Here is a 13,535-nt window from a genome sequence, read left to right as displayed (position 1 = left end):
AACTATCATTTTCCTAGTACTCTCCATTTCTTCACTGTTCACTAAAGTATCTTTGTTTCCTTCGCTCTTCACGTAGCTACCACTTTCGTCACTTCCAACATCAGTGCACCATTTGAACAAGTTGCAACCAGTGTCTTCAACACCATTATGTAAAGACAAATGTCAATGACAATGTCGTGTTCTCAAAAACAGTATCACTAATTGATTAGGTTGAATCTAACATACCTTATACTTGGAGCATCCCCAAAATTGCTTGCCTCGATTTTTCATAGTTTTCCCAGTTCTCACCACAGAGGTCTATCCACAATGGCAAATCGGTGAAGAAAAAATATGGTTTTCCTTCCGCCTGCATGTCAACGAACAACAAGAATGCTCCTTCGACATCCTCTTTGAAGACGAACAACTACAAGCTTGATCACCACCACCCCCACCCACGTTGCAAAGAATACTAGACCAACAGCTAAAGCACCCTTTTCACACCCTTTTCAATTAGGGATTTTGAGCTTCAGATTCAGGGATTTAATGAAATCTAAAGAAAGTTTATGTGCCATGTGCTTGTGAAAGCACCCTTTTCATTTAAGTCCACGTAATGACATCTTTATGTGCCACATGCTTATGAAATGTCACCTCACCATGTCACCAGGCAACACTTTTAATGTCGTCCAATGAATTTAACGGCAGGGGCTTTATTGATTCAATTTTACATAAATAGGGACCCAATTGAGCTACTTCAAAATACGAAGACCTAATTGACACGAATCTGCAGAAATAGGGACCTTTGAATCAATTAAACCTTTGTTCTATTCATTTATTGTTTGAGTGGAATTCGCGAGAAGTTCATATTAAATATATTGAGTTTTGAATGAACGATGAATGAATAGTTTTAGATAGAAAATATTAGGTATATGATGAACTTTGACTGATGATTGAAATGAGTGAGTGTTGGAGTTATACATGAGTGTATGGTTGATGAGCATAAGAGTATGGGATAGGTGCACTTGCTGTACCTAGTAAAGCCTGAGACTATCGATTGTCTGATACGAGATAACGACTGCCTTTTGCCTTGTGTGCGAAAAGAGGGTGCTAGAGTATTGAGCCTTCTTTGTATGGGGTGATGGTTTTCCTTGTCCTTGTGTGGCAGGAAACATGTTCCTTAGCCAGGTAGGCAGGACTACTCGAGCAGACCTATAGGAGAGGCTATAGGGAACTTGTGGGGAGGCTACATGTTTGTGAGGTTGGGTACATGAGTGTGACTCACTCTTTTCACTATGGAGTTATGGTATTATGGATGCTCATGGTGTTATTCATTGTGGAGGATTCATGATGGGGTTAGTTATGATGGAGGTACATGTGAAGTTGATTCGTGTTACAGTGTTTGGAAATGATTAGTTAATGAGAATGTTGACGATGACCATGGTATAGACATGATAAGGGTAACACCTTAGATAAATGATTGTTAATGCATTATGCTTACTTCTCATGTATATTGTTATATTGTTATTGGTTGTGCTATGGTAGTTTATCCATATTTGTTTGTGTTTGTGATTTGTGTTTGTTTGGCGATGATCGTATGATCCTTGATTATACGGGAGTAGGGCATGTTGTAGATGCTCTAGAGACCTGATAGAGATGCGAGAGTGGGGAGCAACTTTGGGTTATTTTAGATTTTTGAGTTAAGCATTTTAGAAATAATGTAAATGGATTGAATTTATTTCTTGGTTCTTTTAGCAATTTCAGAAGTTTGTAATTGGATTATATTGTTGTTAAGGTTAGTACTTGGTTTTAAATTCCGCAATGTTTAAATATTGAAAATTTTAATTGGCACTGTTTTTCCACTTTAAGCGATTTTTGAACATTTTATTCTAAATATGATTCGTGACACCTTAAATTGGAACGTTACATCTAAACTTATCAAGAGCGAAAACAATTGCTAACAACTATTTTTTAGTGGTGGTGTAATTTGCTTAGGCAACATCTAAAGTTCTGGAAGCGTAGTAAAATTGGATGCATCACAATCCCAATGCATAATTGGATGCATCATACATAAGTTCAAATGGGGTTGTCCAAGCTAGTAGTGCTTAAATGACTGAAGTTGTGGTTAAAGCTTCCTTAAGGCAGTCAAAAGCTTGCTTGCATCTCTCATCAAACTCAAATTGAACATCCTTCTGCAGCAGTTTGGACAAGGAAAGCACTTTCTTGCTGAAGTCTATAATAAAGCGCCTGTACAACCCTGCATGTCCAAGAAAAGATCGCACCTCTCGCACGTAAGAGGGGTAAGACAATTGTGAAATCAAAAATATTTTTGCAGGATCTACCTCCTTTCCCTTGCTAGAAATGATATGCCCTAAAACCAAACCTTATTCCACCATAAAATGACATTCTCAAAATTGAGAACAAGGTTAGTTTCAATGCATCTTTTCAAAAAAATTTCCAAACTATTTAAAAAGTATCAAATGAGGATCCATATATAGTGAAATCATCCATAAAGACCTCTATGTAACTTTTGAGGTTATTTGGGAGCGGTTTTAGTTCAGGAGTGGGTGCCTGCAAGTCATATTTATCTATACTTCCTGCAAAGTGGTTAGTTCATTCTGACTCTAAATAATTCACATGTAAAGGCACAACACCCATCTCATCTGACTCAACAACAATATCCATGACAGATATATCAGCATCAAGATCAAAATCAACATCAAATTCTACATCATCAACATATCCTGATTCAAACTCGTATTCAGATTTAGATTCAACGCATGTATGCAAAGAAGATAGGAAATAATGGTCTTTATCATGCAAACAATCAAACTCATCAACATCATATTTATCAAAAATATCATCCATAATATCAATCTTAAACACAAAATTTTCCTCAGCTAGAAACTTCATCGCATCAAGAATGTTAAAATGAACAACAATATCACCAAATTTCATAGATAAAGTTCCAACAAACACATCAATTTTGGTTCAGGCAGTTTTCAAAAATGGCTTGCCTAAAATTATGGGAGTAGATCCATGAGAGAGTCTCTCCTCCATTTCCAAAACATAAAAGTCAGCAGGGAAAATCAATTCACCAACTCGAACCGAAACATCATCTATGTAACTTGCTGGGTGGGCAACACTTCTATTGGCCAATTAAATGACCACTCCCATAGGATGCAGAGGACCAAGAGACAGAGATTTATAGATTGAAAGAGGCATCACATTAATAAAAGCACCTAAATCTAGCATGGCATTCTCAAATTTACTATTACCAATAACACAAGGAATGCAAAATGTACATGGGTCCTTGCACTTTTCAGGAATGTGCGATACTGATTTACCCATTAATGCAGATACATTTTTGCTCATGCTGATCCTTTCAACTCCCTTCATCTTCCTCTTGTGTGTGCACAACTTATTCAAGAATTTAACATACTTTGGTATCTACTAGTACAAAAATCGCATATAAGGTCACACGTTCAACGTCCCACAGCAAAACAACCAACGTTAACAATGACCGGTGGCATTGTTGTAAATAAATTCATTTGCACCATGTCAATTGGATTTCCTAACTGTCGTCTTTAAGGAAATAACGTCAAATTGTACCAAAGTCAACGTAAAACAATGACCTTAGTAATCATATAACGTCATATAAGGAAACAACAGACGTCAAAAACAAAATAAATAACTACTAAATAGTGATTGACTAAATATGACGTCAACCGTAACAAATATTGGACGTTGTATATTACAGCCAACAATTATTTTTTTATTTTTCTTTTAAATCAACCCATAAAGCGTCGAATTGGTAAGGGCTTCGATGTTTTATTGTTAGCCTGAAGGATTCCCTTTTTTATTATTTTTTTCTTTCACTAGTGGAAAAATCATATTTTATAACGTACAAAAATGAGCTATTATAACGTAGTTATTGGGGACATAGTTCTGGGCGATATAATAGGTCTGCGCATTTTATAACGTAACAAAAGTTTACGTTATAATAGCTTGAAGATATTATAACGTAGTTTCTGAAATCAGTCATAATATGCGCTTAATGTATTATAACGAAGATGTGTTTGTACGTTATAATATGTGGTTTATTATAACGTAGATATTTTTACCAATTATAATAAGTTGATTTTGATAACTAACCTATTATAACGTACATTACGTTATAATATATGCTTTTTTTTTAAAAAAAAAAATCATTATTACATTTAACATCCAATCAATTTACAATCATTTTCCTGAACAAATTTATAATCCATTGCATCAATTTATAATCAATATAAATTCAAATGAATAAATTCAATTAAACTAACCAAATAAAATTTATTTCAAATATTAAAGTGTTTAATAATATTTAATACATTTCGTATACATAAAACTATATATTACATCCAAATTTTATATATCAATATACCTACACTACTAAATTGTAGCCAAGTTTTTACTAACACTCGAAAATCAGTAGATCTCTGCTCTTTGGTTTGAGAATCTGCTCTTTGGTTTGAGAATGACGTTGGTGTAAATGAGCAAGTCTTCAACTATCTGAAACTTCATACAAAAAAAATAAATGAATATCAAACTAGTTGAAATGAGAAATTCACAAAAATAAGTCACAGTAGCCAAAAAGGAAAATAAGAACTGAAATAGGGAAATGCTGAATTATATATGTCAAATCTTGCGGTAGTAGAAAATATCAAGAAAATATTTAATAGGAATAAAACCATTAGAATCATGAAAAAAACAATCCTTCACCGAAATTGGTACTAAAACTCTATACAAAACTTCAAACCAAAATAAGAAAATATATATTTGAAATTATTTTCTATCGTTCCTTCTATTTTCGAACGACAATAGAAATAACTCGAGAGTAACTTTTCAAGCATCTCAAAGCCACAATATTAATAATTTAGTCTTCTGATTTCAAGGAAACACCAGGGGTGGCAGTATTGCACACTTTCACGATCAAGCCATATTTACCTTCAGAATTATCATTTTATAATATAAAATACATAAAATTCCTAGTGAAATATAAAATTGTGGGCGTAAAAAGTTCATATGAAACTGAAACAATGAGAGGGAAAGAGGGATTCATACCAATACAAAGGATAAAAAGATAAGGGATTGCTTCAAGTAATTGCAAGTTCCTAAATTCCCTCATTAAAAACACTGAGCCATCAACTCTGGCACTTGATTATCTCTGACAAAATAAGCTTCAGTGATTAAACCAAGCGACAATATTATATACCTCATTCATTCTTAACCAGAAACAAATAAAATATGTATATAAAAAAAATAAGCAATTATACCACTAATCATGCCGACAGACAACCTGAACAACTGAACTCCATGTAGCATGAAAGTAGAGTTCAAATCAAACAAACGTAAAACAATTACAAATATTATTTGAATATCCTTGTTAAAGGAAAAGAAAAGGAACCTTCTACACAAAAGGTTATATAAACAAGAGTAGCACCAATTGCATTGCATACAACTACTAGTAACCCAAAAGCCAATCGCATGGAAATTGTTTCTACATAAATCAGACAGCTTTTCTGAGCTCTAAATGGCAACATATACCTATCCCCCACCATCATGGCTCATTAGAAATTGAGTGGATCCACCTCCAAAGAATAAGCAAGGCATAGGTACAAGCACATACATCAGAGCTGCAGGAACAATATTCTCACCATTAATTTTTTAAACAAGTATACAAGACATTTCCAGTTTAAAAGACTCTAACTAACCTGATAACATGGGCAACCAATTGTTATATATTGCACATGCCTGCCACACCAAAAAAAAAGTAAATGGTAATACATTTAACACTTGCTCTCTCAAAAGGTCAGATGACTCATTTCAATCAGAGTTGTTACCCTGCTGCCACCACCGGCCACTGCAACTTCAATCCTTTCCCTTCATCATGTATGCCGTTTACACCTCTATCAATATTCTCAACAGTCTCAACCGCCTTCTCATTCAACAATAAAATCACCCTTTCAACTTCCTTTGCTTCCTCACGCAATTGAAGAATACTTGATTCCAAAGCCGCTACTTTCTCCTCAGATTCTCTAAGTGCCTCCTCCAACTTCAATTTTTGCTTAACCAATTCTTCCAACTCAGATTTTTTTCTCAGCAGTAACCTTCTCCAATTCCACCAACTTCTGTTTGAAACCATTGATCTCCTTCTCCTTTTCATCAACCCTATCTCTCATCTCCTCCTCAAACCTAATCCTCTTGTTCCTTTCCTTGGTTTCCAGAACTCCAATCTTTCTCTCCAAATCCCTAACCTTAACCGCACCCTCTGCCTTCACCTTCTTCAAAGCTATCAGTTCCTTCTCTAGAGACTCAACCAACGACTCCTTCTCCCCTAAATCCTTCCTCAATTCAGAAGCATCCGCCCTCGCCTCCTCCGAGGCAGTAATCTCCGATATCAAATCGTGTTGTAGTCTCGCCACGTCCGTCTCTAGGTCCGCTGCCCTCGCCGCGATAACCTCTGTCGCAACAACATCCTTCAAATCAACGTTTAATCGGTGGAAAGGGATTATAATCGGTAGAATGTGATTATAATCGGTGGAAATGTAGAAAATGATGTTTCAATCGGTGGAATCGAAGGTAAAGGCGAAAAAGATGAAGGTATGTGAGAAACCCTAGCAGTAGATGTGGTTGGATGATGAGTGAAGCGAAAATGCATATTTGTGAAGAGAAATGGAGACTTACGGCTTAAGAACTCTCGAGAGAGTGAGAAGCTTCAGCGGCTCGCGAGGGTGAAATGAGTAAATCTGTTGAAATGAGAGTGTTTCTCGCGAGAGAGAAATGTTGAATGAAGATGCGGCTCATGTTACAATCGAGAAAGGTGACGGTGCCCCTACGAGTTGGGTTTCAGTGTGTGGCGTTGAGAAAGAAGGAATAAGTCATTAGGTCTTGAAAAGTGAAATGCTAAGAGAAATTAAAACAAAAATCTATATCTCCGTTATAATAAGTTTAGAATTTATTTACAAGTTTGCCACCGTATTATATATTATAATTGATATTTATAACTCCGTTGTAATACGTTTTGAAATTATTTACAAGTTTGCCACCGCATTACTTATTATAACTGATTTTCATAACTACGTTATAATATCTTAAATTTATTACAATTTTACCACCCGATAAACCTATTATAACGGATTATTTTCATCCATCATAATAGGTATCGTTATAGAATGCTACTTTTCTACTAGTGTTTTTTCTTTTAACTTACCATAGAACGCTGAACTCTTTTATGAATTTGGCATTTTATTGGCCCGAAATTATGGTTTTTATTTTTTCTTTTAAACCAACCCATAAAACGTCCTTGTATTGGAGGCTTCGACGTGATGGGATCGCAATTATTCTTTTTTTCTATAAATATAGTTTCAGAGCCCAGGATAACCTCTAAACCTCCATTTATAAAATTTCTCGTAATACTCCTTCAATGTTTCTTTGTGTTAACTTTTTTCTTTGATTTTGTATTAGCTCCTTCAAGGTTTGATTCTTTGTTATGTTGAAAAGCTTGAAGGAATGATACAAACACAACGAAAACGGTTGATACATTTCAAAATGCTGCAACTTCCATTCATAAAACTTCTCGTAACAATCTATTAACTTTTTTCTTTGTTTCTCTATCATCTCTTTCAAGTTCACAAAAGCAAGTCATTTCCTTGTGGTTTGATTCTTTGTGCATGGTGAAAAGCTTGAAGGAGTGATAGAAATCCAAAGAAAAAGGTTGAGAGATTTGGATTTCGCACTCTTTCAAAATGCTACAACCTCCATTCACCAAAATCCTTCTACATTTTAACTATCCCATGGATCTTTTCGTGGTTAGATTTTCATTTTTTTCCTGTTTAGTGTTATTATGCTTTCTTTTGTTTCTGATTTCATTTATGAATATACATTGTGTAAAAATGGATTTCTTTTAGAAATCCTTCTAGGAGTTTTACGTCGAATCCTTGCAGAAATTGACGTCCCACTGTATATTAACGACGAATCACTTCCTAATTCATCGTTTTATTATGTGCATGAAGCCAAAGTAACTCCATTACACGTCATATTCTTCTGAGGCTTCGACGTTTTATTGACCAGTAAGAAGCCAAAGGGTCAATCTTTTTTTTTTTTTCCTTTCTTCTTTTAAACCAACCACAAAACGTCGAACACTTTGAACAACGTCATTGGAGACATTTCAAAAGGGGTAACTACTAGACGTAATTTAAATAATTTTTGACAGTAGCTTTTGTGTCTCAAATGGAACCCAAGAACATAAAAGAAGCTCTTCAAGATGATAAGTGGTGCATTGCTATGCAAGAAGAGCTAAACCGATTTGTAAGGAATGACGTATGGGAACTTATTCCTAGAAAAGAAGACTATCAAGTCATTGGCACAAATTGGGTGTTCAAAAATAAGCTTGATGAAGATGGAAACATTACAAAGAACAAAGCAAGGCTAGTTGCAAAGGGCTATTGTCAAGAGGAAGGTATAGATTATGATGAGACCTACACCTCGGCAGCCAGGTTAGAAGCAATTAGACTTTTACTTGCTTATGCATCATTGATGAAATTTAAATTGTATCAAATGGATGTAAAAAGTGCATTTTTGAAGGGTTTTATAAAAGAGGAGGTATATGTTAGTCAACCTCCTAGATTTGAAGATTTTAAATTTCAGGATCATGTGTTTAAACTGAAAAAGGCATTGTATGGCCTTAAACAGGCACCTAGGTCTTGGTATGAAAGACTTAGTACTTTGTTGATTGCAAATGATTTTTCTAGAGGAAAGGTTGATTCAACCTTATTAATTAAGAAAGTAGGAAAACATATTTTACTTGTTCAAGTGTATGTGGATGATATTATCTTTGGATCTACTGATGATTCATTATGTGAGGGTTTTGTAAATATAATGCAAGGTGAGTTTGAGATGTCTATGATGGGTGAACTGAATTTCTTTTTAGGACTACAAATAAAGCAAATGGAAGGGGGAACCTATGTGTCCCAAACCAAATACTATAGAGAAGTACTTAAGAAATTTGGAATGGATACTTGTAAAGAAGCCAACACTCCTATGGCGACTTCTTGTTACTTAGATAAGGATGAATATAGAGAAGTTAATCAAACTTTGTTTAGAGGAATGATAGGATCTCTGTTGTATCTTATTGCTAGCAGACCAGATGTTATGCAAAGTGTGTGTATGTGCTAGGTACCAAGCAAGTCCTAAGGAATCTCATTTAACTGCTGTTAAGAGAATCTTGAAATGCCTAAAAGGAACTATCTCTTTTGGACTTTGGTATCCTTCTGATGCATTGCCTAGCTTAGTTGGTTATTCTGATGCAGATTATGTGGGCTGTAAAATAGATAGGAAAAGTACTAGTGGTACTTGTCATTTTTTGGGTTGTTCTTTAGTGTCTTGGCACTCAAAGAAGCAAGCATGTGTAACCCTGTCTACCACTAAAGCTGAATATATAGCTGTAGGCAACTGTTGTGCCCAAATCTTGTGGATGAAGCAACAATTGGAGGATTTTAATATCTTCCTTGATCACATTCCTTTGAAATGTCACAACACTAGTGCTATAAACCTAACCAAGAACCCTATAATGCACTCTAGAACTAAGCATATAGAGATAAGACATCACTTCTTAAGAGATCATATCCAAAAAGGTGATTACTCTATAAAATATATTGATACTTTGAATCAATTAGCAGATATTTTTACAAAAACCTTGCCTAAAGATAGATTCTATGAACTTAGAAGAGACTTAGGAGTCATAGACATGTCTTAGACTCAAGATTTCTGACTTTTTCACGCTTTTCGTACTCCTAACGTATTTAATCGATTATCCAAGGGATATAATCGATTATTCCGAGCGTCTGAGAAAGGGCTCGGTTCGCATTTAATCAATTATTCCGAGGCATAATCGATTATTCTAACTAGCTCTTCAAATCTGGGGTAGTCATGAACAGATAATCGATTATTACCATCAATAATCGATTGTCCTTGCATTTCTGGAAATTCTTTTTTGAAGCGATAATCGATTATTACGCGTACAGTTTCAACAAAAGAGCCGTTACAACGTCTTCAAACGACTATAAAAGATCATAAACGGCTAGTTTTTCAATTCTTCCTATAAATAACCCCTTATAATCGATTACTAGCCACTCCTTTGCACCCAAAACTCTGCTAAACTAAGATCTGCACTAGATTTCCTCTTTTCTTCCTATCACTCTTCACACATCCCATCGTTCTCATCCTGCCATGGCTGATTCAAGAAGACCTCGTAGGAGGACTGCTAGTGCTTCTTCATCTCGTTCAAGAGATGCTCATCCTGCATCCATTGAAGGCTGGATTTTCGATCAAGAAAAGCATGCAAATTTTGCCAACTTTTGGCAGGAACGTAGGCTTATGGCAGTTAAATTCATCAAGTTGGATTGCTATCGATTATATGGATTTCAATTCCCTGATTTATTTGGAGCTAAAGGTCTCACTCATCTAGTAGAACAAAAGGGGTGTATATATCCTGATCTCATCAGAGTGTTCTACTTCAATTTAAAATACCGCAATGGCATCGTCACAACCAAGGTAAAAGGGGTCCCAATTATTTTGGATGACGACATATGGACTAACGTGGCATAACTCACCATTTGGGATGATGCTGTCAAAGTTCACCTTGGGGTCCCGGACTTCAATCGCTTGCTAGCCTTCCAATCATTTCTGCGACATCCTCAACATCAAACACATCGCCGTCAACTGCTAGTTGGTGGCTTCAAGGTAGAAGAACACTTAATTCACTATCTGATAGTGTGGCTTCTGTGTCCCCCGTGCTACAAATCATGCTCAATGTTCTGAGCATGATCTTCTTCTTCTTTATGGGATTTTAAATAATATCCATATCGATTGGCCTGCACTCATCTCTGATACTATGCTAAAGGCCAAAAAGTATCATGCCTATCATCTTCCCTACGCTCTTCTCATCTCTAGTATTATCGAATACAAAGGAGTCGTATAGAAGGAGAGCTTACCCAAGCCATCCAAGCAATTGACACTGAAATTGGGGAGACAATGTTTCGTCAAATGGGTTTTGTCGCCTGTGGGCGCATGATCATTCACAAGGATGATGATCATCAGAATGATGAAGATGATGATATGGATGCCCATATGGCAGAACCAGTAGGAGCTGCTACTCCATCTGAAGCTGGACCTTCTACCATGCCTTCATCCTCCTCTCTCTCAATGGAAGAGTACTGTGCAAATTTGTCCAAGCAATTGGAGGACACGAGTTTAGCTCATCAAGCACGTTTTGATGAACTCATTGAAATGCAGCAAACTCATGAGGAATATGTGATTGAGAAGTTTGATGATTTTGACACTCGTCTTGGCAATATTGAAAATTGCCTCAATCTTCATCCTCCGGAAAGACCACCTACTCCAGATTTCTAGATTACGCTGCTTGTTTGCTTGTTTTCATATAGTGTACTACTTTGGTTGTATTTTCTTCTACTGTAATGACATTTTCCCAAAATAAATAGAATCCTTTCATGTTCTCATTTAGTGCATACATTATTTTATTAAGGGGGAGAACATTTTGAGGGGAAGCATACTTACTTTTTGCTTATGATCAAAAGGGGGAGAAACTCGTCTAGTGTAGTTACTCCTAACCTGTTTGTAAGTTTAAAGTTTGTACAGATATTCAACAATGCTTTTAAATAAGAAATTTTTTATCATCATAAAAAAGAGGGAGATTGTTACCAATGAGGAGCATTGGTGTCTTAAAAGATAATGATTTTAATGATGCTACAAAGTGAAGAATATGAAGACCTGAAGACCCTTGTAGTATTAAGTATAAAAGCATTTCAAGACACGAACAGTAATGACCGAGCGGTAAGCATCGAACAGCAGAAGTCATGATCAAGACCAAGAAGTCAGGACACAAGTAGTCATGACTGAGAACTTAAGACCGAGCGGTAAAGTTATGACCAAGACCGAACAGAAGATAAGCAGATGAAGACCGAACGGTTACTATCAGTCAACGACCGAACGACTACAATCAGCTGAAGGCAGAACACTGTTCATGACCAAACACAACTGACAGATCGAACGACATATAATAAGTTGAAGGCTGAATGGAGCATGGCAGTTGAAGACCGAACGATGTCATACACAAGCTGAATGATATTGTTTCCAACTAACACTGTAGAAGAAAATGTTAAGAGTTGGAAAGTTTATAAGAATTGAGCCGAGTGGTGGAGAGCATGACTGAGACGGAGCAGGTAGCATCGAACGATCAAAGGCAATGCGGAATTAAGTCGAATGGCAGAAGGTGATAAGGGTTTAAACCAAACGGCAGGAGGCTGTGACGAATCAAATTGAGCGGCATAAGATGAAGAACTCGAGATGATCGGTTGAAGAGTTAAAAATCCTAACCGTTCCAAGTCTCGCATATAATCGATTATCACTTACAATAATCGATTATCACTAGCAATTGTAATGTGTCTTTTCATTTTCAGACGAATAGGTTATAAATCTCTTTGCCAAAACCTTTTAGAGATAACTTTGCGAATTTGAGAATAAAGTGAAATCTGAGGAAGTTCTCAAGTGATAGTTCTTACTCTTGTCAAGTCTTCTGAATAGGAGAAGCACGCGCTTTGTGTGTCCAAGAGTGGAGCGGTTCTCTTCAAGTTGGCAGAGTTGTTGCTTCCAGTTCGTTTGGAAGGAACCTCATCCGGTTCGTTTGTCGAAGGAAGGTGTTTTTGTTATTGTTATTTTCTATTCATTTTCATTGTAACTGTGAAACTGTTTTAGTGAAAAAGTTAATCACTATTCATAGTGATTAAGGACTGGACATAGAATCTTTTGATTCGAATCAGGATAAAAATCATTTGTGTGATTTTTCTACTCCCTACACTCTTTATATTTTCTGCTCATCAACTGTTCGATAAAACGCTTATAAGAAAATTAAAGGAACCATTTTTTAATTTGACCGAACACACTTTCCTTAATTTTTATTCCGCTGCGCGACTCGAAGATACCGTTGTTATAACCAACAAAAAGATGGAGTGAAAGCACGACAAGACTTGGTTAACATGGAAATCCGTTCTGAGTTACATTCGCAATCCATAGGAAGATGCACCTATCTTCCTCCAGCTTGACACACTCTTTCAAAAAAGAAAAGCAATTTTTTTGTTAATGTTTACATAGTGTGAAGGTTCCACAAGGTTATTCGTTGAATATTAGTCACTTTGTTTCTATGAAAGATTTAAAGTTAGTTGGTTTAAAGTCTCACGATTGTCATGTCTTAATGCAAAAAATTTTACCAGTAGCTATTCGAGCCATATTACCTGCCTCTATTAGAGGTATTTTCACATGTTTGAGTTTGTCTTTCAATGCCATTTGAAAGAAAGTTGTTGATTCTCGACAGTTAGATGATTTGAAAAATGAGGCCATCAGACTATTGTGCCAATTGGAAATGTATTTCGCACCCTCATTTTTTGATGGTTCATTTGATTGTCCATCTAGTGAGAGAAATTTGAATATGTGGGTCAGTTTTC

The 13,535-nt window shown here is 35.9% G+C and overlaps 1 pseudogene; it reads right to left on the bottom strand.

Annotated features, from left to right (window-relative positions):
• Positions 1 to 4,288: 4,288 nt before the first annotated feature.
• LOC108344360 (peroxisomal and mitochondrial division factor 2-like) lies at positions 4,289 to 6,578 on the bottom strand (annotated as a pseudogene).
• Positions 6,579 to 13,535: the final 6,957 nt, after the last annotated feature.

This window comes from Vigna angularis, chromosome 8 (genome assembly GCF_016808095.1).
Source record: "Vigna angularis cultivar LongXiaoDou No.4 chromosome 8, ASM1680809v1, whole genome shotgun sequence".
Taxonomy (NCBI): domain Eukaryota; kingdom Viridiplantae; phylum Streptophyta; class Magnoliopsida; order Fabales; family Fabaceae; genus Vigna; species Vigna angularis.
The sequence above is the reverse complement of the archived record's forward strand: the minus strand, read 5'-3'. Positions and strand labels throughout refer to the sequence as shown.